Raw genomic sequence first — 25,681 nt, forward strand, 5'->3', positions numbered from 1 at the left:
CCATTGTTTCATAAGTTTCAATTTAATGTGCAGAGGTGTTATAAGAATTTTTGATGGATCAACAAGTAGTTCTTTTATTACATTTTTACAACCAGATTTGAAGGCTTTTCTCAGAGGTCAGACACTCTTTACGAGGGTCGTTTGAAAAGTCCGAGCAAAGTCAGAGAGATGGCACTAGTGCGTATCAAGGTTATTTTCAGTTAATATCTTGGAAGAGCACACACCAAGTTTCAGCCAGATCGGCCAATTACTTTGCGTTTTATATTCGTTTCAATCAAAGAAATCAAGTGGTTGTAAAAAAATGGAGGAAAAAGAATTTCGTATATTGATTAAACATTACTTTTTCAAAGGCAAAACGCCTCAGGAGATTAAACAGAAGCTTGATAAACATTATGGTGATTGTGCACCTTCGATTAGAATGGTTTATAAGTGGTTTCAAAATTTTCAGAGTGGCCATATGAGCACAAAAGACGCTGAACGTTCTGGACGCCCTGTTGAGGTTACCACTTCAGAAATTATTGATAAAATCCATGATATGGTGATGGCAGACAGAAGAGTGAAGGTGCGTGAGATTGCTAGTACTATAGGCATCTCGAGCGAACGGGTACATAATATTTTGCACCAACATTTGGACATGAAAAAGCTATCCGCTAGATGGGTGCCGTGATTGCTCACGATTGACCAAAAACGAGATCGTGTGAAGTATTGCAAGAATGGTTTGCAGCTGTTCCAGCAAAATCCGCAAGACTTTAAGCGTCGTTTCATCACTGTAGATGAAACATGGATACATCACTACACTCCTGAGACCAAAGAACAGTCTAAACAATGGGTTACCAAGGGGGAATCTGCTCCGAAAAACGCGAAGACAATTCCTTCGGCCGGGAAGGTTATGGCGACTGTCTTTTGGGATTCGCAAGGAATAATCTTCATCGACTATCTGGAAAAGGGTAAAACCATTATAGGCAAATATTATTCATCGTTATTGGATCGTTTGAAAACCGAGTTGCTAGAGAAACGTCCACGATTGGCCCACAAAAAAGTCCTCTTCCACCACGACAATGCGCCAGCTCACGCCTTAGCAGTAGTGGCCGCAAAACTGATGGAGATAGGGTTCCAACTCGTTTCACATTCCCCCTATTCTCCAGACTTGGCTCCGTCGGACTACTATTTGTTCCCTAATCTAAAAAAATGGCTAGCGGGGAAACGATTTTATTCAAACGAGGAGGTGATTGCAGAAACGAATGCCTATTTTACAGACTTGGACAAATCCTATTATTTGGAAGGGATTAACAAACTAGAGCAGCGTTGGATGAAGTGTATAAGCCTAAAAGGAGACTATGTTGAAAAATAAAAAAGATTTATTAAAAAAAATCAAGCAGTTTTTATTTTTGCACGGACTTTTCAAACGACCCTCGTATATAACGCTTTTCCCGAACTCTACTATCTCGTTCACATAAAAAGCAAGAATATTTCGTAAACCTCGATTGTTGACCTAGTAGTATAATGAGAATTTTATAAATTCCCATGAAATTGCCATTGATATTCATCGTACTTGATTCTGTCTAAGATTATTTCTATGTTACAGTACTCTTCATCTAATATAACTGAGTTATAATTCCTAAAGATAAAAAAATCCTCTTTACTATTTAAAATACAGTTAACTATGATACATATGGAATATATAATATTTATTTCTTTGTTGCGTTATCACTCTTTGAATTTTGTGTTTTCACTTTATCTGTACGTATCAATGTTAACCTTTTCAGGGGCAGCGTATCATATATGATACACCTAAATTTTTTCAGTTTTTTTTCCATACCGCTACCGTTTTGAGCTCAATCAGCTTTTAAGCTCAAAATTGAGCTTTAGTTTTGAGGATTCCTATTTGCCTTTCAATCTGACGCATACTAACATGTGAATTTAAATGTATAAACACTAGAATTGTACGTAACCTCGGATCGTTATTATTTTGGAGTCTATTCCTTCGTCTTTGACGATGTAATGGATTATTCCGTGATCTTCTTCCAATGTTTATCACTGCTTGATAGGAAGGATGGAGGTGGTTGGAATGTCTTTCGGCGTAGGTCAAAGCAGTAAGTTTGTCATTCCTATTGCATTCATGTATAAGAGGCATTTCACGTCAAGTCTCCCAGCGCGGTGCGCGGGCGCTCAAATACGGCAAATTTCCTATAACTTCAACTCGTATTTCCACTACGTAAACTTATCTTTGAAAAATAGTTCATAAGCATTTTCTATGTATTTTTTCCTCAGCTTTCCGATGGTGCGGTTAGTTTTTCAATATTTTTTCATTTACACCGTTAAATTTATAATTGTTTATAACAAATTGTTATATCTCAAAAAGTATATTTTTAATATTTTTTTTTATTGTTTCAATCGAAAGCTGAGCATTTTTTACATAGAAAAACATCTTTTCCAGGAAGTGCTCAAGTTTTATATTTGTGAAATAGAACGTGAAAAAGTAGACGCAACGCCGCTCGATCCGGTGCGTCGACTTGGCCCGGTCTGTCTTATGACCTATTCAACATTCGACTTTTATCTTTTACTCTTAATTTATATTGTTTTTATCTATTTTCTTATTTGGTTTTTACTTTCTCTTAATTGACTCTTTGTTGCTTGACTTGGCTTTTTTTTCTACTTTACTTTACCGAGCACTTTTTTTACGTTAGTTGGTTTTTTTTGCTTTAGTTGATACTTTCACTGTAGAAATTCGTTTTTTTTCTCTTTTGGAAATATTTGATATTCAGAACTAGAAGATGTATTTTTCAGCATTAATTTAGTTTCATCTATTGGAATAATGGCATGAAATTTTAAAGTTCCTGGTATTATTTTAGCTTGATGTAGCCTTGTTTTCAAGTCCAAGACAGTTTGTTCATAAGTTTCGTTACTGCTATAAAAAACTTTCGTCTCTTTACAATAATTTTTAGCCCAGTTGTAAAGGTCTTCCGTAGTCAAAATTCGACTATTGGAAGAAAGTTGTAGACTTGCCCGTTTTGCACCTCTTTTTATATTCTCACCTATACCATCGCACGCACCTTTACCATGCGCGGTGGCATAAAAATGCCATTCAGCTGGAATACCAAAATCTCTCTCGTGAAAAAGAATATTGTAAAAATTCTTATTATTTTTAAAATGTTGACCTGCTCCATCTGTAAAATAATAAATTTTCTTGACTGTAGAGAAACTAGCTTTAAGATGCGTTATTATAATTTTTTGATACTCATAAACTGAAACAGTATCATGGTTTAAATTATCGGAAATGATAGCAATGCTTACATGCTTAAGCTCATTACTTTGATTGTAATAAATCACCACTGTAAAAACAGTTGCTTGGTTGTTATTCCAATGGAAAGACTGCGTTGAATTTTGTATTACAAACGCATAATTTTCTGCGAAATCACAGCAAACAAGAAATTCTCCCTCTAACGGATTTTTCTTCAAGTCATTCATGAAAAGTGACTGCTTCTTAGCGAAGTAATCATGAGTTTTTAACTTCATTAATTTATCGCTTAGTGTCTCCATGAATTCATGCACATGAACAGTTTTCGAAGCTATTGTACATCGATCAGTTTGGAACCAAGATTCACATTGTATTTCGTAAATATTATTTTTTTCAAAACATTCAAACAAATGTTTTCTCAATTTAGACATATTAGGGCAGTCTAAACATTCAGTTAGATAGCAAAAGTTCTTCATTTGCGTTTCTACACACAAGTGCTTTAATGCAGTCGTGGTAGTTTTTAAGAGGAAATTTAGTATTGTTTGTTAAATTCTCTAGATCTAAAGCAGTGAGCATGAGTTTAACATTTTCATGATGTACACATACGTATACGTTATGTGTACCACTACTTCCAGCTAAAACACAATGCAATGGACTTAATTGAGTAAATTTAGTAATTCCTATCTTGACATTTTCATTTTCCTTTTGAAATAAAGCAAAAGTTCATTGAGATTACCTAACAGTAATCTTTTCGTATGTTCTCTTTTGCCATTCTCTTGTTTGACAGATATATAATCTTTTATACCCGGCATAATCCGACTAACATCGTCTTTCTCATAAAACTGTTTAACTAAATTCACTGTTTCAGCTGTAAGTGCTTTACCGCTTTTCTTCTCAGGTAATAAAAAAATTCCTTACTTATCAACTAACTCTTTCGCACTTCGAGCTTCCCACTCACTACAACCAAACTCTCTTATCAAATCCGCGCGTCCCCAAAATTCAGGAGCAAGAGTAAGTAAATGTATTCGGTCCTGTTTAATTGTTGACTCTGAAAATTTTTTCTTTATTTGTTCAAGAACTGCCACACCTGCTAAGTGATATTCATTATCACAGTCTACTTTAGCTATTTTAGCATTAGATGGAGATAAATCCGGTTGCGGTCTGCACACTTGCCGTCGACAGTTCGCACAGATTTTTGCTTGCTCTGATACTTGGGGATATTTACATCTTAAAGCGTTTGGAAAATCAAATAAATCTTTGCTTGAGGAATGATTGATTTTATTCAAAGGATTTATGCATTTTTATTTCCACGCTGAATCCATTATAGTTGCTACAATTAGCAGATGAAAAAACAAGTAAATAGGTGCAGATGACTTAAATGTCGAATAGGTATCGAATTGAACTATTACAAAGTTTCTCGTAGTTGAAAGAAATTTGTAAAATTTCCAATATCAATAAGATACATAGTCGTCGTACTTATATGAATTTGCTGTGGAAATTGAAATACAGATAAACAATTTTAACGAATACAGCACCTAGTGACCAAAAAAGAAATCAATAAAGAAATAGCCCGGGCGTACCGGATCGCGCGCCGTCGCGGCGTTGCGTCGACTCTTTCACGTTCTATTTCGCAAATATAAAACTTGAGCACTTCCTGGAAAAGATGTTTTTCTATGTAAAAAATGCTCAGCTTTCGATTGAAACAAAAAAAAATATTAAAAATATACTTTTTGAGATATATCAATTTGCTATAAACAATTATAAATTTAACGGTGTAAATGAAAAAATATGGAAAAACTAACCGCACCATCGGAAAGCTGAGGAAAAAATACATAGAAAATGCTTATAAACTATTTTTCAAAGATAAGTTTACGTAGTGGAAATACGAGTTGAAGTTATATGAAATTTGCCGTATTTGAGCGCCTGCGCGCCGCGCTGGGAGACTTGACGTGAAATGCCTCATAATCATGAGAATGTTAACTACTTCATTAGGAGTGTAGTTAGCCATTTTGCCTACATACATACATACAGAAACATTTTATAAGATAAATTGATTATTAGTGATTCTGTGTCAATAATATTCAATGAAACATACTTATCCTGGAGCTACTTTAAATTGCGAGATCTAACACAAAACTCTTTAGTAATTATGCAGGTACTCGGTGATGTGTCTTGGAGATACTAAACTCAGAAGGTCCTCTAATACATAGAGAATTCTCGAATCGAAAAATTGTTTTTCTAAATCATACGCGAGTGAAATATTTTTTAATTTTTATAGAAAATGTCCTTTACTCTTCTCGAACGTAACTTTTTAAGTTATGGATATTATAAAAACTCTCACATGATGGCTCTATCTGACGATTCCCTTTTTCATTGCAATCTTTAACTTAGACAGTAGTAACCACGGCTTTCACACTATGTTTATTATAAGTTCAATTGTTACTGAGATAAGTAGCTAGGTATGAGTCAGGCCCCATGACTACTTAGGTCAGGGTGAACCAGCAACCAGCCCAACACACACTTGAGTGACGTAGAAAAAATGATTTATATCACAGTATGCAAACTCAAAAAACAAAGATGACCTTGAAATAATTTTGAAAGGTCTCTAAAATCTCACGTATAATGTTCATCTGAAGGTAGAATTTCCCGCTCTATCCGAATTCAGGGTCAAAAGTAGGGGCTCCTATTTAAAAAAACAAAGTTGATCTTGAAATAACCTTGAAAATCAAGTTTAAGGTCAAGTTTGAGGTCTCCTGAGTTGACCCACTTTGAACCATACAACTTTTATTTGAAACATTTTTCGAATATTTTGTTTCGGTTTTTTAGCGCATTAAAAAAATAAAGGAATTTAACTTTTTTTTTACGCTTCGTTTTAAAATGTCTAGGGACGTAGTAAATCACAAAAAAACTGAAAGTAAGCGTAAAAAAAAAATTAAATTCCTTTATTTTTTTAATGCGCTGAAAAACCGAAAAAAAAATTTTTCTCTATTTCTTTATTTTGACTTTATTTTCGTATTCTTGGGCACAAAATGAAACTTTTTTCTCCTTGGCATTAAGGGGGGAGCCTGCTTTAGAGGCGTCAAAAAATCGATTTTTTCGAGAATTTTTTGGGGGAGGAATGAAATATCCGATTGGGATGAAACTTTCAGGGTTTGTTATAACATGTTTCAAGAGTCTTCTTAAATTTTTTTATTGAAATACAGATCATATTGTGGCTCGTAGAAGCATTCGGCCGAGGCGCCTCCACTCTGTAGTTGTCGTGCGGCGGGAAAAATGCAGATCGCAATTTTCATCTGAAACAAAAAATCAGATAAAATTTCCATTCTCCAATAGTGTAGTTTCTAGGTAAACCAAGAAAATTAAAAAAAAAGTGAAAATTGAACAATTTATCGCTAAATGAACAAAAAATTAATTTTTTTTGAAAAAAAATGCACTTTAGATTGTTTAAAAAGTTAGTTAATCTTAACTTTCTTAAGTTTTTTTAGGTTCAGCTTGAACAAAATTCAATTCCAAATAAAATCCACTTTGTCTCGTTTCGATAGGACGTTTAGTTTTTTCCCTATCTTTCCCGCCAATTAGGAAAAATCGTCAAAATGCAAAACCGAGAAATCGCGCGTCAAAGTTTTCGTATATAAAAAAACGTAATTTTATTGAACTTACCACGTAACTATGCTAATCGGCGATTCCTGGTCCATACATTTGTTCTTTAGACTCTTCGTAAAACTGATTTTCGCCGAGATTTTCGAGTCTACGAGCTGTTCTGGCCTCTTTGCTCGCGAGTAGATTGCGTCTGTTTTCTCGGGCGATGCGCTCCTGGTCGGCTTGCCGAGAGAAATTCATGCATTGCTGTCCAATTTTCAAGTCTAATATCTGCATTGTTTGTAATACTGCACTGTAGCCTTCATTGAACATTCCTCCAGCGATGAAGGTAGCAATCTCGACAATTTTAATGCCTGAGTGAAGGTGTTTAGGTGTCATGCGCCACACAGTGGAATTGAACGACTCGTTCGCATTTTGTGTATGTCCACCCAAGCATCTCGTTAGCAGATCGTCGTTAGATAACTCCTCGTACACAGGACGAATGTGCTTCTCAACCTCTTCGTCGATGACACGTGGCGAATGTTGAAAATCAGCCAGTTTATTTGCTGCCTCGGCTTTGCGCCACTCACATCAACTGTCGGCGCCTTCTGGGCAATGGTCGTGGCGAGGTAATTCATCCGTCGAGCAATAGTGATCGAGTGTCGCCATTATAGCGTTTTTCATGTCTTCTACAGAATTCAAGTTTCTTCGAATGGCCAGACCGTAGTAAATGGTTAATTTTTTTATTAAAGTCTCGGTGAGCCGCTTCTTTCCACCGAGCTTTTTTTGTTTTTTTTTGTTTCGGAGACGAGTACCCATGCGCTTTTGGACATGTCCCACGCACTCGTTTTTTGTCACTGTGAGCTCTGGGCCGTATAGATTACTGTTCAGAATGCCAAGAAATGTTTTGGAGTCGCCGTCACCAATGTAATTACTGTACTTTACTCCGAATTTCTCGATGGATCTCAAGAACATTGTCATTATCGAATCAACTTCCATTTTTCCGGACGAGCCGGCGTGATTCGAAGAATAATTTTCCTTATGGTTTTGATACCATTCTTCAAACTCATCGTCGTCCAATGTATTCTTCTTGAGAGCACAAGTATGACAATATCCACTTTTAACGATGAGATCGATCACTTTGCCACTGCAGTACCCGATAAGTGTAGTTACACCGTATAATGAAGTAAAGCCACGTTTTTTCCAAGATCCATTGCCCGAAACTTTCAAATGGTCAGCTGGTCTTCCATTTTTAACGTTAAGTTCTTTTTCCTCTGCGACGGCTTTTTTGCAGGCGCTGTCAAACATTTTTTTCGACGCTGAATACAGGTGCTGCACGATTTGATCATACGTCGATTTAGCTAAGCCTGGTGATATGTCCATAAGACCACAAAAAATGTTAATGCCTTCTCGTGCGACACCCAAAAGCCTCATGACGAGCACAATTCTTCTATTGATTTCGTAGCCAGTGTTGATCAATGATCCAGATTGAATTTCTCGTTTACCGCATTTGCACGCTAAAACGATTTTGAATCCGAGACCTCGATGGCCGCTTTCGGCAAAAGTTATTCGCTGCTTACACGAATTACAAATAACTATTTCGGAAATTGCTAAAAATACAGAGACAAACTCAATTATTCGATAGCAATGTGACGGATGAATTATGACATCGTCCGTAGTTGCTGAAGCCAATTTATTTTCACTATAGCTCGTATTAGCTTCTTCATCGTCAGATGTCGAAACATTTACGAACTGATTGCCATGGAATTTGCGCTTCCGTGGCTTACCAGTGCGTTCAGTTGAATATTTACTACCTTTCGGATAGCTCTGCATGATTTCAAGATGTTCACGTACCGAAACACAAAACAAAACTGAACTCGAATGCTAATACAGCTTGGCTTAAGCCGACTCTGCCAGCTCATGTATACTGCTTATCCCTTCTATAGTTCCAGCAAGACCTACGAAGGATCTATAGTGTCTCGAAAGACCGTGATTCCTTTGTATTATAATACGTACAATAGATCAAGGGGCGGAGCGCGCGCGCTCCGAGCGATCCGGCCGCTCGTATACCTGCTCGACGCTTACTCACTATTTCTTTTATAACTCCCAAAATATTTCGAGGATGCTTCTAAAATTTTAGGGACACATTCTTGGATAGTTTAGGAAGACATTTATGCAAAAAAAAAATCGATTTTTTTGAAGCCTCTAAAGCAGGCTCCCCCCTTAGTTTGCAAAACGTACGTAAGTCGAAGTAATTGAGGATTGAATAAAAAAAGGTTATTTTTTTACAAAAAACGCCGTAACTCGGTAAAAAACATCGGATAGAACCCCGCGGGGGCTAATTTTAAAGGGAAAGACATTACCCTCCGAACCCCTCCGGTCGATTTGCCCTCCACCGCCTGGTTCTAAATTGGCATTGATTTAAGTCGAGGTTAAAAAAATTGAAATTTTTTTAATCAGTTTTTTTACTGTAAAAAACAAAGATTTTCATTTTTAAGTTTCTGCACGTCTTAAATGGAAGCTTTTGCAATTACCTTTAAAATGCCCTGCTGTTTTTTGTGATACGATGATTTCCGACCGAGATACAAAACTTTCAAGTTTTCCTAATTTTGAGGTAAGCATGGCAAAAGTGATTGACGGGCAGTGTATATCTCTGCGAAAAAGAATCTTAGAATAAAAAACTTGACCCCATTTTAAAGGTAATAGCAAAACTTTTAAGTAACCTGAAGATAATATTGTTTGTACTAGAATTAAGTTTTTTATGCTTAAAAAATGAACATCAAAAATTTATTTTTTTGCCCATTTACAAATTTATTTATTTGCTACGCAAATCAACGGATCATTAAAAACCCATGCAAAATTAAATGATGGAATGTTCCTTTTTACAATGAGAGCGATAAAACTCATTTCTGATTTTTTTATACAGAGATATGGCCTTTTTTTATAAAAAAATCGTTTTTTTCGTCAGTTCATATCTCGATTGCTATACATTAAATAAAAAAACTTTAAAGACAAAAGTTGTTTTTTTTTTGGTAAAGAATACAAAAATAAAGTGCAAACTAAGATCTGGAACAAATCCATTTTTCACGCTAGCCATTTATGTTAAAAAATTATATTTTCGTTACTTTGAAAGTATATTATTTTTGTAAAATTTTGTTTCATTACAAAAAAAGTTCAATTATATTTACTGTAACGGGGTGTGAATTCCGTTTTATTTTCTTTGTCTCGCCTGATACGCATTCGCACCGGAATGCGTGCGGCGAGATCGAAATATAATCAATCATATTAACTAACCGGAGAGCAGGAGAGGACAGGTGTCAGTCAACCAACTTACTAATAACAAAGACAATAATAGATTAACGTTTCAGTCATGTACAGATTATTTTATTCATCATGTAATCTACAACGCCCGCGCATTTACGCTTATACGATTTGCGCGGCAATCTTACGAATCGTCATTTTATTTACAATCATTCGTTTGCGATATTCGTTTGCATGCTCGCTATCGATATTCTTGTATTGGTGTGAGAGGAGAGCCAAGATGTTATGCGCGGTCGCTTATCGGAAACAATAACGCGAAGCTGGTCAGCTTACCTTATGTGATTAGTCGCGCTGTCAAGGGGAGTAGTTCTACGTCGTCTTTTAGCGTGTGGCTCAGGTTGCCACTGTTCCGAATTAAAGACGAGGCTCTCTCTGTCGTCGTGACGCTTCCGTCGGACGGATTCGGCAACCTCGTGGCTGGCCTCCAATGGCGTCTCGGCTAGCCACTCGAATTCGCAGCAACAACAAAGAATGATCGGCCGTTTCACGTTCACGCTCCTTGTGGCGTTCACACGCATGCACGTCGTTGCTGGTGCTAAAGGCACTCCTAGGTTCGGGCACGTTATTCACGACTTTCAGGTAGCTGCACAACTCTCGTGTTAGTATTCCCGGACTCCTGCACGCTGTTGCCGGTGTCAAAGGCGCTCTCTCACGGATTCTTTTCTCTTCGAGCGCGTTCCTTCCCATTTCCGACCGAGTTCCCATTTTCGACTTACTCGGGCTGGTAGGTGCTGCCCTCGCAGGCAGCCGCACGATCGAGACGGTAGCGTAAACCGGACGTTTACCGTCACATTACATAATAATAATATGATAATAAATAATAAGTATGTATTACTTTATAAAAGTGTCTAGAAATCATTTATTTCTATTTATTTATTTATTTATTTATTTATTGGTAAACTTAACTAAAAATGTATTATTGAAAATTTGTTTGAGACTTTTGATCATAAATAAATATAAAAAAAATACAGAATATGAAAAATAAAAAATGGCTAGTGAAAAAATGAAAATAAAAAATTTGTTCCAGATCTTAGGTTTCACTTTATTTTTGTATTCTTTACTAAAAACGAAACGACTATTGTCTTTAAAGTTTTTTTATTTTATGCATAACAATCGAGATATGAGCTGATAAAAAAAACGATTTTTTTTTATAAAAAAAGCTGTATCTTTGTATAAAAAATCAGGAATGAGTTCTGACACTCTTATTTTCAAAAAGAACATTTCACCTTTTAATTTTACTTGGATTTTTAATGATTTGTTAATTTGCCTAGCAAATAAATAAATTTGTATATGGGGAAAAAAAATAACAAAAAAAAAATGTTATGTTTATTTTTTAAGCATGAAAAACTTAATTCTAGCACAAACAATGTTATCTTTACGTTACTTAAAGCTTTTGCTATTACCTTTAAAATGGCGTGAAGTTTTTTATTTTACGACTTCTTTTCGCTGAGATGTAAAACTTTAAAGTTTGGCAAATTTCGCCTCAGGGTGGGCAAAAGTACGTGCCGGGCACTGCATATTTCAAATTAGTTTTGATGAATTCTGCAGATCTGACCTTATCAGATCAAACCAACTTTGAATTCGGATTCAGCGACCTTAAAAACATATAGATACCTTGGTCTAGTGTCTTTTTTATAGGTCTGTGTTATCATTATTTCGAATACGTACATTAAACCTATTATTGATATCTTGTAATACGCACGTCGGATCTATTATAATTAAATTACAACCCATTGGAGATGTTGTTGGACCAAGTATATAATATATACAGATATACATACCTGATTTCTTATCTTATTACCCTAATTGAAATAAAGAAAATTACCTCACGTAAGTAATTTGGGATTCACTCAATTATATTAACCATATAATTTGTTAAATAATTCATCATAGCCGTTAATGAGATTTCTAACAGCCCCTTGTTTGTCTATTCATTTTCTTGTTATAAATTTAAACATTACTCTACCACGACGATTAATATACAAGTATAACATATTGCGCGATCGCACGGAGAACACAGACAACGAACACAGACAAAACCGCCAGTCAGAAGTAATTTCAGCATAGTCTCTGGCTGGTGGAAGGACACCAAGGAGATGGCGGTTTAGTGGGTAGGCCTCCTTTTTTTCGGGGAGTCCCACATAACCCCTTAGTCAGCAAGACTATGGGGAATTCGCAGAAAGGATTATGTAACTCCTTGTAAAATAATAATAATAATAATAATAATAATAATGATAATAATGATAATAATAATGAGGTGAACGAGGATCCCTGGGGAACCGGCTACAAGATTGTGACCGGGAAACTAGGGGCCCGAGTCTCACCGGAACTTAAAGATGCCGAAACAGCAGGACGGATTGTTAACGGATTGTTTCCGACGCACCCGATTAGGACAAACGTGATGGATGATGTGGACGCACAAATGCCCCCCGCTTTTGCCGCTGAGGAGCTCATCAGAGCAACGAATGCGATGAAGACGGGTAAGGCACCGGGACCGGACGGAGATCCGAGATCCTCCGGCTCGTGGCTCGTCTACGGCCGGAGATACTTCTCGACCTGTACAATACGTGCTTGATGACAGGAACGTTCAGCGATCGGTGGAAGGAGGCGAGGCTCGTTCTTATTCCAAAAGGTAGGGGCGACCCTGGCACTCCTTCGGCTTACCGACCGTTGAGTTTACTTGACACTACTGGTAAACTCTTTGAACGATTACTCAGACCGAGACTGACGGACGCGATACAGGCCGGAGGGGGTCTCTCAGATTTGCAATTCGGCTTCAGGAGGGGTCGGTCGACGATTGGAGCGATCCAAAAGGTGATTGATTCTTTCCTGGAACTAGACAGACACTGCCATGCGGCGCGACCCATTGTGCTGCTGGCGACGCTCGACATCAGAAATGCTTTCAACTCGGCCAGGTGGGTGGATATCTTGGAGGCGCTGAAAAGCAACTTTCGGATCCCACCGTACCTGGTTCGGATCGTGGAGGATTATCTGAGAAACAGACGAATAACGTACGAGACGATCGAAGGACAGGTAACGAGACAGGTCACCGCTGGGGTGGCTCAGGGGTCGATACTGGGACCGGACTTTTGGAATGGTCTATACGATAGTCTGCTTCGGCTTGGGATGCCACTCGGAGTGACCCTCGTCGCCTACGCTGATGACGTGGCGGCGGTGATCACGGAGAGATCTCCCGAGCTGGCGCAGCTGACGTTAAACCAGACCGTGAGACGAGTTGGACGATGGATGACAGAACACGGACTGCAACTCGCAACAGAAAAGACGGAACTTATGCTTCTCACGAGAAGACGCATACAGACGATACTACCCATGAGAGTGGGTACATACGAAACGGAGACCAAGGGGGAAGTCAAGTACCTTGGGGTAACCCTCGATACGAAGATGACCTTCTGGCCTCACATACAGAAGACAGCCCGAAAAGCGGCAGAGAGGATAACATCCTTGAGCCGCCTGATGGCAAACACGACGGAACCGAGACCAGGAAAGCGGCGACTGCTAATGGCGACAGCTCACTCGATCCTCTTATACGGCGCGGAAATATGGGCAGATTCCTTGAAGACAAAGAAGTACTGTAAGACAATGACGATGGTACAGAGACAGGGCGCTCTGCGAATCGCTTGCTCCTACCGAACAGTCTCTGCGCAGGCTGTCCTGGTGGTGGCGAGCGTAATACCCGTGGATCTTCTTGCCTCTGAACGCAAAAGGATCTATGGGAGCAGCGCAGACATAGGACGAAAGAACGCGGCAATCGTTGAACGCGAAAGGACGATCGACATGTGGCAAGACCGATGGACAGAAGAACGAGGTAGCAAATGGACGAGACGACTGATACGGGACGTGAGACCGTGGCTTGGAAGGAATTTTGGTGATGTGAATTTTCACGTCACCCAGCTCTTGACGGGCCACGGGTACTTTCGACGGTACCTCCACAATATGAACAGAGTACGAACACCCGATTGCAAGTATTGTAGACACGAACGAGACGACGCGGAACACACGTTTTTCGGGTGCGACCGCTGGACAAGACTCAGACGAGAACTAGAGACAACAGTTGGCAACATCACCCCCGATAACATTGTAGAGGTGATGCTGCATAAACCCGAATGGTGGCGTTTAGTCGCTACCTATACGGAAACCATACTAAGACGTAAGAACGCGGACGACTGTCTGAAGGACGACTGAGCAGACGGATTGACGCGACGTAACGACGCACGGTGAAACGATAAGAAGGAACGAACACAGACAGAACCCCCAGTCAGAAGTAATATCAACATAGTCCCTGGCTGGGGGAAGGACAACAAGGAGATGGCGGTTTAGTGGGTAGGCCTGTCTTTTTTTTTTTTTTTTTGGGGAGTCCCACATACCTCCTTAGATCAAGACTAAGGGGAATCCGCAAAAAGGATTCCGCAACTCCTTGTAAAAAAAAAAAAAAATTAAAATAATAATAATAATAATAATAATAATAATAATAATAATAATAATAATAATAATAATAATAATAATAATAATAATAATGACACAAGTGAAAACTAATTAAAATAATTAAAATTCTATCCCGATGTTGTAACGGGTTAAACTATTATAAACGCATGTTTTCCTAATGTTCTTAATCCACTGTTTGAAATTTCTTGTTAATATTTTTTTACAGTGGTATTTTTCGTGACAGTAACTTAGAAAGGATTACTTAAGTTACCTAAGCCATTCAAAATTATTTTGATAATGTTATTGTTAAATAACTCCATAGATGATTCTCCATTTATTGATAACTTTCACGTTGTTTTAAAACGGTAAGCTGTATTTACATTCCTTCTTGTTCGTGTTAGTTATTTTATATGCACGACTGTATGATTTGCATAATTTTGTCGAATTCCATTTATATTAACACATACTAATATTAAATACTGTTTTAAGTTCTTTCGATAAGGTATCTTATCTCTTTATCATGTTTATAATCATTCGAACTAAATTATTTTCAACAAGAATGGTTATTGAATTAAATCGAATGTCATTAGTTTATCTTCAATGTTTAAAATATGTTATAAAATAAAATCTTAATATATTTTCATTCATACTATATTTTTTATTAATAAACATTTTTGTAATATATTACATTGACGATTAACATACTTTAAATATCGTTAGAAATTGGTGTATTAATTTTTCCATTATGTACAATTTTTGTCCGATAATATACAAGCTATCTGAAGTTTTTCGAATATAAATATAATGTTTTACATTAATTTGAATTTATCTGAAACAAAATTTATTACAATAAGCACTCACCATTTTTTTCCTATAATCTTGATATCTTTTTATTGTTCGAATATTATCCCAGGACTTGGTGCACTGATGATTTCTAGTCATGCTATATTTATAAAATTATTTTTGAATATACGAGGTGTGTTCAAAAAGTAAGGTGACTTTTCAAATTTCACGGACAACGTACTTTCGATTATCGATTTTTTTATTTTGTTATGTTGGTACACTCTTCCCGAACATCTGTTCCAAGTTTCAAGTGTATAGCATTTTTTGTTTGGTTGTGAGATGCATAAAGGTTATAAGTATTTTGCGTGCTCGGCGATTTCTTGCTATCGAAAAATATGGATCAAAGGATTTGCATCAAATTTTGTGTAACAAATAAAATAAAGTGCTCCGAAATACTTGAAATGTTGACGGTGGCATACGGTGAGACTGTTCTGAGTAAATAAAATGTTTACAAGTGGTACAAACTCTTCCAAGATGGCCGGGCAGATGCCAATGACGAGCCTCGCTCTGGATGCCCAAGCACGTCAACAACTGATGAAAACGTTCAAGCAGTGAAGAAACTTGTTCTGGAAAATCGTCGAATCACTATCTAAGAAGTTACTGAGGATGTTGGTATATCGCTTGGCTCATGCCATGAAATTTTTTCTAACGTTTTGGGCATGAGACGTGTGTCAGCGAAGTTTGTTCCGAAATTGCTAAATTTTGACCAAAAAAACCGTCGCATGAGCATCGCTTAAGAACTGTTGAATGACGTCAACGACGATCCAGATTTACTCAAAAGGGTCATAACTGATGACGAATCATGGGTATATGGTTATGATATCGAAACCAAAGTCCAATTGTCCCTATGGAAGAGCCCAGATGAGCCAAGAGCGAAAAAAGCACGCCAAGTTCGATCAAATGTCAAAGTTTTGCTCACTGTTTCTTCGATTACCATGGCGTGGTGCATCAGGAGTTCTTACCATATGGACGTACGGTCAATAAACAGTATTATCTTGAAGTTATGCGCCGTTTGGGAGAAGCAATACGAAGAAAACGCCCAGAATTGTGGAAAAACAATTCATGGCTTTTGCATCACGATAATGCCCGTGCTTACTCATCTTTGCTTGTGAGAGATTTTTTGGCCAAAAACAACACCACAATCATGCCTCAGCCACCATATGCACCGGATTTGGCCCCATGTGACTTTTTCTTGTTCCCAAAACTAAAGAGACCTATGAAAGGACGGAGATTTGCAACGATTGAAGAGATAAAGACTGCATCGCTGGAAGAGCTCAAGGCTATACCGAAAAGTGCTTATGAGAAGTGCTTTGACGATTGGAAAAATCGTTGGCATAAGTGTATTGTATCTGAGGGGGATTACTTTGGAGGGGACAACATAAATATTGATAAATAAATAAATATTTTTTTTTTTAAAATACAAAGTCACCTTACTTTTTGAATCTATCATTACTTACGTTATATAAATATGATGACTTCAAGCTTTATATCAAGTTTTATATGATTTGAAATCTTTCTTATTCTTTCTTCATGACATGTAGTATATACTTGCTTATAGTTAAATGGACTCAACTTAAAAAACGATGCTTGAATCAATACAACTAGACACTTTACCTCGTATCAGCCTGCGGATAAAACGACAGGACTGACTAGTGCAACGCTGATGTTCCAATACTGAGTCGTTGCATTCTTCCTATCGAAAAATCTACATACCACACTCGAAATAGAAGGTTCGACCATCTTTTATGTATAATAAAATTCAGTCGCTACCAAGTTGATAAGAGCAAAATACTCACTCCACCAACCGACACCAAATCTACCTTGCTTGTTTGAAACCGAAGAAGAAAATTATATTTAGAAAAAATACTAGTTGAAGAAAAAAATTATAAAAGTCGAATTATTATTTTATCACTATAAATAATAACAAGGGCATCTGTTAAATACGATTTTACTTAATCAAATCTTTGAAATTTGAATTTATATTAATATAAAAATTGTTTCACACAAAGGATATAAATATTTTTCTAAACTCTATAAAAGTTAAAATAAATTTGTATAGAAATTTATTCATTTATTTCATAGTACCATACATAAATTATATAGTAGAATACATAGTATTACATTAGATAAGTTGTAATCTAGTAAAGAAAATAAGCTTCTGTTGTCTAGTCTGGACGAAACTAAGATTAAAAATAAAAATAACTTTACCCTAAAATAAAAAACAAAACATAAATGATCACAAATTGCATTTAATATTAGGCGGATTAATAATAATCCTCTTCTTCACCAAAATTTGTTGAGCATTTGCGACGCTATAGAATGAAATAGTTGCTTTCCATTTTCTTGCATATATAATTCTTTTTATGTTATTAAATCTTGCCGGGTAAATAAGTTTAACACCAGATATTACTTTATAGTAAGGAAATATGGTTTAGCATTGAATATTTGTGTTATATTTGCAAAAAACTGTGAAAACTATATCATAAATTATTGTACAGTACCGCTCTTTTCCCACCCTGTTGACTAAAAAGCTAACACGTTAAAGTTTTATATCTCGATTTAAGGTAGTTGTAAAGAATCCTATGGGTATTCGTTTTATCGGATTTTCTAATATCTAGCAAGTGGCGTAAACTACATGTCTGTTTTTTAATTTTTTTCCAATACTATGACATCCTGAAGTAAAAAATGAAATTGACTATTTTTTGCCATTATTAATGTGATATAATTTAAAGGGAAGTGATGGGAGGTAAAATCTGTCTTTACCATATGTAAGTTTGTCCCAAATGTTACAAAATCCATGTCCGAGAAATTTTCATTTATACGATTTTTTCAGCTATATAGTTGCAACGATTAGCGAAAATCGTTCGACTCGCGCGAGGTTAATGAGCGGCTGATCGAGAAAAGCCGCGATCGGTTCGCGAGAGAGAGAGGGCGCGTAGGGGCAATGACCGGGAGGGGAGCGTTCAACAGGCAGTATGACTGTGTCACTCAGTCCGCCTGTATCGTGCAGCTAACCTTTGTTTCCCGAGCCGTTTAAGTTTTCGTGTGGTGGTGCGAACTTAGAGGTGCGAACGTTGGTGAGGTGTGCTGGGTGCAGCAGCAGCAGCAATAGTAGCAGCAGTAATAGCAGCAGCAGCAATAGCAGCAACAGCAGTAGCAGTGACAGCAGCAACAACAACAGCAACAACAGTAATCGCGGCGGTGCGGCGAGCAGCGAAGCGGCGTTTCAACAGTTTGTTGTTCGGATACGGTTGGCCACCGTATCCTCATCGTTCTCGCGGTAGGTGCACCTTCCCCTTTTTACTATTGTTAATAGCGTGCGATCCCGCGCAGCGTGCGCGAGGAAATTAATTGTTGCGTGCGAGCGGTTAGTTCGCGGTGATCGCGGTTTTCTCTCTCTCTCTCGTGCAGCGTGTATTGTCATTCGCGCGAGCGTGCGCAAGACTCTCGGCAAGTCCCTCGTGTAATTAAATTGCATGAATAAAGTGAACGTTAGCCTTTATTTAATCTAGTCATCGTTATTGTGTCTTTCCTTTGTCCGGAGGTCGCGTCTATATTTGTTTACAGTCGATTCGAATTCGCCGGTAGCGTAGCACGGGTCACGCGGATACCAGTAGACGGGAATCGTTAACTTAATTTCCAGCAGCGGCCGCGCGAGCGCTGCTAAGCAAGGGCGACAGCGCCGCCAAGCGGTGAGTTGGGGGAACCCAACTCGGAACAGTGAAGAGACTCTGCGCAGGCGCACTCCGAGACAACGTAGGTTGATGTGCTTCGAGCACATAGATAACTAGGCGTCGTCTAGTCATTATCAAGGTACATTCAAGAGATTATAGACTAAACGGCAGCCTGTTACATAGTATTTTAATAAAAAATACATGTTACAAATGAAATAGTTATATGTCGGAAAATATGCTCTTTACAAATAAACTAAAGAAAAAAGTTGTTGCATTTTGGTCAAAAAGACATTCATAAACTTATAAAACGATAAAAAAAAATTTTTTTCTCATTTTTTTGGTTTGGAATTTTTTACATTAGAGTGACTATTTAAAATGTAATAATCATTGATAATTCTATAACTTTGTTGATTAAAAATTTATTTTATAAATAATTATTACTTGAGAATTTGAAATAAAGCAGTATACAAGTAAATAGAATTATCTATAGTTAAAAACTCATGTTTATAGGTCTCATTATTTATTTACCTTGAAAGTAAGTTTTCAATGTTTGTTTTTTCAAAAATATAAAAAATTCTAAACCAAAAAAATAAAAAAAAAATAATTTTTTTTATCGTTTTATAAGTTTATAAATGGTTTTTTTGACCAAAATACAAAAACTTTTTTCTTTAGAGTTTTTTGTAAAGAGCTTATTTTCCGATATATAACTAATGATGCGTAACATGTGTTTTTTAATAAAATACGATATAGCTCAAAAAAATTGTATGGAAAAGGTTTCTCGGACATGAATTTTGTAGCATTTGGGACAAAATTTCAAATGGTAAAGACAGATTTTACCTCCTATCACTTCCCTTTAAATTATATCGCATTAATGTTGGCAAACAAAATTCAATTTCAGTTTTTACTTCTGACGTCATAGTATTGGAAAAACTTAAAAAACAGACATATTGTTTATGCCACTTGATAGATACTAGAAAATCTTACAAAATGAATACCCACAGGATTTTTTACAACTACCCTAAGACGAAATATCAAATTTTAGTGTTAGATTTTTAGTCAACAGGGTGGTAAATATCATTGATCAGTACTGTAGATTTCGTTTTAAAAAGTTTAGCTGTTGTAAATAGTGTAGGTTCAAACATTTTATCAGTAGTCTTGTTATGATAACACAGGGCAACAAAATTTGAAAAGTGAACTGACCTTGAACCGTGACTAGGTACTCCCGCAGGTTTTTGAGTTGCTGAATCCAAATTCGGCGGCAAAAGGGAATTTCAAGGTCAAATGCTACAAAATTCTATGATTGCTATTTGCTAGCCTTTTATCATGAATAGCAACCCCAATATTACAAATGTTGACCTTGAAAAGGTTTTCCTTATTTTTAGCGTTACCCAGAAACAACGACGTGGACGTAGTAAGGTTTGTTCCCTTTGGGGTGCTTGTTTCACGTGAGTCCCCTTGCCTCTCATGATTGAGTGCATGTTTCATGTGAGTCCCCTTGCCTCTCACTAATCTCGAACAAGTGTTCGAAATGACGACCATTTGCTTCAAGACACTTGTTAAACGCCTTTGAAAATGGCGAACGGTGTTCAACAAAGTTTACCTCGAAATAGCAGCGCATGCTCGACGAAGCCTGTCCTGCATATCTGCTCTTGTAGTGGGTTGTTGCTCAAAAACAGCATTTTTTAAGTACCCCCATAACTAAAAATCTGGTGATGTAAGATCGGGTGAGCAAGCAGGCTAGTTAACCGGACCTTCTCGCCCAATCCATCTGATACCATAGTGCTAATTCAAAAAAGCTCTTACGATTCGAGCAAAATGTGGTGTTGCGCTATTCTGCTGGAACCACATTCTTTGTAGCGTTTCTAAGTCAACATCTTCCAGCAATCCAGGCACTTCATCTCTTATAAGCCGCAAGTAACTATGTTGATTTACATTTCCTTAAAAAACATAAGGACCAATCAAGTGTCCATTGACAATCTCGCACCACACCATAACCCTCCAACGTCTTTGATAGTTTACAGTTCGGTACCAATAAGGATTTACATCAGACCAGTAATGGCAATTATGTCTATTCAGTTCCCCATCATTTTGAAATGTGGCCTCATCAGAAATCAAAACAAAGTTAACAAAGTCTGGATCATTTTGTGACATTTGTAAAGCCCATTGGCATAATACAATCCGCTGTTGGAAATGCTCAAACTATATCTCTTGAACCAAAGTGATATGATAGGCGTGATATATAAGCCTTGTCATAATTCTTAAAAAAGTTCTTCTTGAAATATCAATTTCTCTTTCCACTCGACGAGCGCTAATGTGTGGATCAAGATGAATTACTGCAAGGATAGCTACAACTCGATTATCATTTTCATCATATTCATGGCGCCTAAGTTGACGAACCATGTGTCCACCACGAGCACTTTGGGTTAAACGTCTGAGCTCTATCATCAGGGTGTCGTCTGCCAGGATAGCGTTCAGCATAAAGTCGTGCCGCAGCACGATAATTATTTTTGCTTGCTCCTAAAACCAAAATCATATTAACGATCTCGTTGGGTGGATAGTCAGCCATTTCAGAACCAGCTTAATTATAACTAAGTAATTATTAATTACTATTAAATGCAAATAAAAAAGGAAAAATGTTGGAAAATTACGGTAACTTTATTTAGCTAACTGTATTACCAAAAATAATTCGTTAATCACATTTTTTTAATTTTAAATTTTTAATAAAAATAATCGTCAAAAAATTCAAGATATTCAATTCAATTAAGCATTATTTCTTATTTTGATTGTAAATAAAACTAAAACTACTTTTTATTTTTCGTTTTATGTGAAAAATGTGAATTAGTAGTGCTCGAATTACAGAAATACAAATTTTGATAATGTAATTATTCACACGTTATTAATTATAGACACGTCTGCAAAAAAATACTAAAAAAAATGCTGTTTTTGTTTAATCTGTACGATTAATTAGTTGCAATAAAGAGAGAGGCAAGGGTAAGTTAATTTGAAACAGGTGGGGGTGTGAGGTTGTAAATAAAAGTTATTTAATAACAGAAAGATACAGACATGAACTTATAACTACAAAGAAAATCAACTATCTGCGGTGTTACTTACAGATTGCTCGCATAGCTTTTAAACCACTAACCGATACCTTATATGAATGGCCATTCACTAAACAACGCTGACCGAGCGATGCCGCATGCACGACTCGTGCGAGAAGCAAGACGTCTCCTAGAGGATCGTAGTGCCAACGTCTTGGACACGGGCACGGCCCGCACTACGAAACTTCTAGTGTTCGAGGTGAGCCGAGTGCCGCTGATCGGGCTGCCCAGGGTTCGGAAACGTCTCAGAGAGTACCGCACGTACTCTCAGCTAGGCCGATGGTCGCCGTAGCCTTTTTGAAGCGGTCGCAGGCGAAGGGAGGAACGAGACACACACACGTACCAGTTGCTCGATGCAACTCAATAATAATACACTTATAACTAAGGCGCGCGGAATACAGCGCCTGAATAGAACAATGAAAACGCACAACTATAGTAGTTCATTACGCGCAACGATCTACACTCGATGCAGAGTGAGAGTGAGTAGTCTCCTCATCAAGCCGTCAACCCATAGAGCCGAAAAAACTCGCACGATATGGCCTCATCAGGGCCAGCCAGTCAGGGAGACTCAAACAAAGAGAGAAACAAAACGCCCCTTCTTATCTTGGTCTTGAGAGTGGGGCTAAACAGCAACCGGGTAATTCTACTGTGCGTCAGCGTGGCCATCGATTGCCGGCGTGCAATCGGACACCCGAGTGTGACCGCGCTCAATACGTGAGCCACAGACCGTCGCATTCGTCCAAGATTTGGGTCTTTCACTTATCCAAGACGTGTTAAGACGCAAAGGAAAGCAAGACCACGCACATACACTCGCAAACACACAACAAAATATAGCAACCTCACAAAAAAAATTGAACGTCCGCTCCCGCGTCGTTAGGAGCGCAGAATGCCGCGAACAGTTTTTGAGCAACAACCCACTACAAGAGCAGATATGCAGGACAGGCTTCGTCGAGCATGCGCTGCTATTTCGAGGTAAACTTTGTTGAACACCGTTCGCCATTTTCAAAGGCGTTTAACAATGTGTCTTGAACCAAATGGTCGTCATTTCGAACACTTGTCTATATTAGTGAGAGGCAAGGGGACTCACGTGAAACATGCACTCAATCATGAGAGGCAAGGGGACTCACGTGAAACAAGCACCCCAAAGGAAACATACCTTACTAAGTCCACGTCATTGTTTCTGGGTAACGCTAAAAGTAAGGAAAACCTTTTCAAGGTCAACATTTGTAATATTGGGGTTGCTATTTATGATAAAAGGCTAGCAAATAGCAATCATAGAATTTTTTAGCATTTGACCTTGAAATTTCCTTCTCAAGATCATGAAAAAAATTGCCTAAATACCATTTTGGACGTAAAATTTCCCGTTCTTTCCGAATCCGATGTCAAAAATAAGGGTTCCCATTTACAAAAAACACTTTGACCTTGAAATAACCTTGAAGCTCAAGTTCAAGGTCAAAAGCGTTAGCCCTATTGCGTTGCCTCCTTTACCCTCTACAACTTTTGTCAGAACCATTTTGCCCTATCTGGCTTAAGTTCCGAGTTATCCGGCTGCGGTGATTAAAATGGGTCACCGTGTATACAGGGTGTCCCATTTTAACTAGGACCGTAAAATAACTAAAAACATTGCTAAGTATACGAAAAATGTTTCAGGTAAAAGTTGTATGGTTCAGAGGGGGTCAACTGACGAGGATATCAATCTTGACCTTCAATGTGATTTTCAAGGTTATTTGTAGGTCAACTTTATTTTCTGAAATATCGTCAAAATACAAAACTTTAAACATCGATATCTCAACGAAAAAAAAAATTTTTTTAATTTGAAAAAGAGTTTTGAAGGGTTAGAGTTCTTCTTTGAGATGCTGTCGGTTGTTCAAAAAAAACTTTAAGTAGAGATCTGATATAACCTTAAAGATACCCAAAAACGGTGTTTTTTAGGTTAGGATATCTGGGGAACCTAATGTGATGGACAAAATCTGCCGCCGGATTTCGATTCAGCGACTTAAAAACCTTCGGGAGTACCTAGTCACGGTTCTATATCTTTTTGGCTGTTGCCCTGTGTAATCTTCTTGTTTCTCCTAAATGTTGTCATTTGATTAAATGTATGATTGTATGTTGCTAATAATGTTATCTTGTTTAATGATTCAGTGGCTTGTATTTGCATTGTGTTGTAATTATATCTTGTCGATCTTATGTAAAATCTACTATGATATATAGCGTGGGCCATTTTAATCGATCTACTCAAATATTTTCGAAAATAAACGGTAAAAAGAAAAATATTTCATACAAAAGTTTTTGCGAACAAAGGGAACCGTCTAACTGTAAAGTTGGTTTTGTTCTTGACCTTTACTTTCAAGGTTATTTGCAGATCAAAGAGTTCTATTTCAATGGGAACCCCTATTTTTGATACTGGATTCAGAAAGTGGGAAATTTTAAGTTCAAAACGATATTTCCAAATTTTTTTTATATCTTTTACAAGGTCATATCAAGGTCACATGCTAAAAAATACTATGGTTACTATTTAATAGCATTTACTGATAGAGTAATCGTGATTGATGTATTTTCACGAGAAATAACTTAAGATCTCAATAACCCAAATAACCTAATAACCCAAATAATCCAATAACCAATAACTAAGAACCTCAATAACTTAAGAACCCAATAACATAAGAATCCAAAAAATAGAAACTAAACCAACTAAACCCAAAACCTAATTACTCAATATTACCCAATAACTCATAAGATAGAATATCATAAAATTTTTAAATAATATTAACAATAATATTAAACGAATATCATCATTCAATAGAAAATAAAAATCCACTCAAAAAAAACATAGTTCGAAAAAATCCTCGTTCAAAAAAATCTTAGCTCAAAAAAATCATAGTTGAACCAAAACTTGATCATGGTTGACTATGGTCCGGATGATATTGTCGATATGATAATGGTCCTAGGAGAATGTAAACCAATTACTGTGCAGTGGCTCGACTGTATGCTGAACGTTATCCTTCGAGGAGGCATCCTATTCACGTGAAAATACGATAGTTGAATGAAAAAGTCCGAGGTAGATATTTTGTTCGTCAACGAAGGCATCGCGAATACGTCGCAAGTGATCCTTGTGCTGTAACCGTCCTAGCAGCTGTTCATCTTTATCTGCACGTAAGCAGTTGGCAAATTGAATAGGAAATCGGTATACTACAAAGGACAGCTTTGAGAATTTTTAATGCTCTCCATTACCATCCTTACCACATAACTTTGGTTCAACAATTAAGACTGAATCACATTCAAGCCTATGTCGAGTTTTGCCGGTGGGCTTTAGAAACGACAGAAAATCATACAAACTTTTTTAGATATGTTCTGTTTTCAGATGAGGCAAAATTTTATTATGATGGTCATCTAAATAGACATAATTATCAATGTAACGTTTGAGTCTATCTCGCGTTATCAAAACAATAGTTCGGACTTTTTGTATTGAATTCGCAATCGCGTCT

General features: G+C 37.2%; 1 protein-coding gene and 1 pseudogene across 4 annotated transcripts in view; one reads left to right on the plus strand and one right to left on the minus strand.

Moving 5' to 3' along the window:
- Window positions 1–25,681, plus strand: part of LOC131672143 (uncharacterized) — a 984,265-nt gene that overhangs the window by 21,158 nt on the left and 937,426 nt on the right. The window lies entirely within an intron of this gene.
- Window positions 6,911–7,501, minus strand: LOC131672161 (uncharacterized; annotated as a pseudogene).

Source organism: Phymastichus coffea, unplaced genomic scaffold (genome assembly GCF_024137745.1).
Source record: "Phymastichus coffea isolate CEN01 unplaced genomic scaffold, Cenicafe_Pcof_1.1 PCOF00011, whole genome shotgun sequence".
NCBI classification, from domain to species: domain Eukaryota; kingdom Metazoa; phylum Arthropoda; class Insecta; order Hymenoptera; family Eulophidae; genus Phymastichus; species Phymastichus coffea.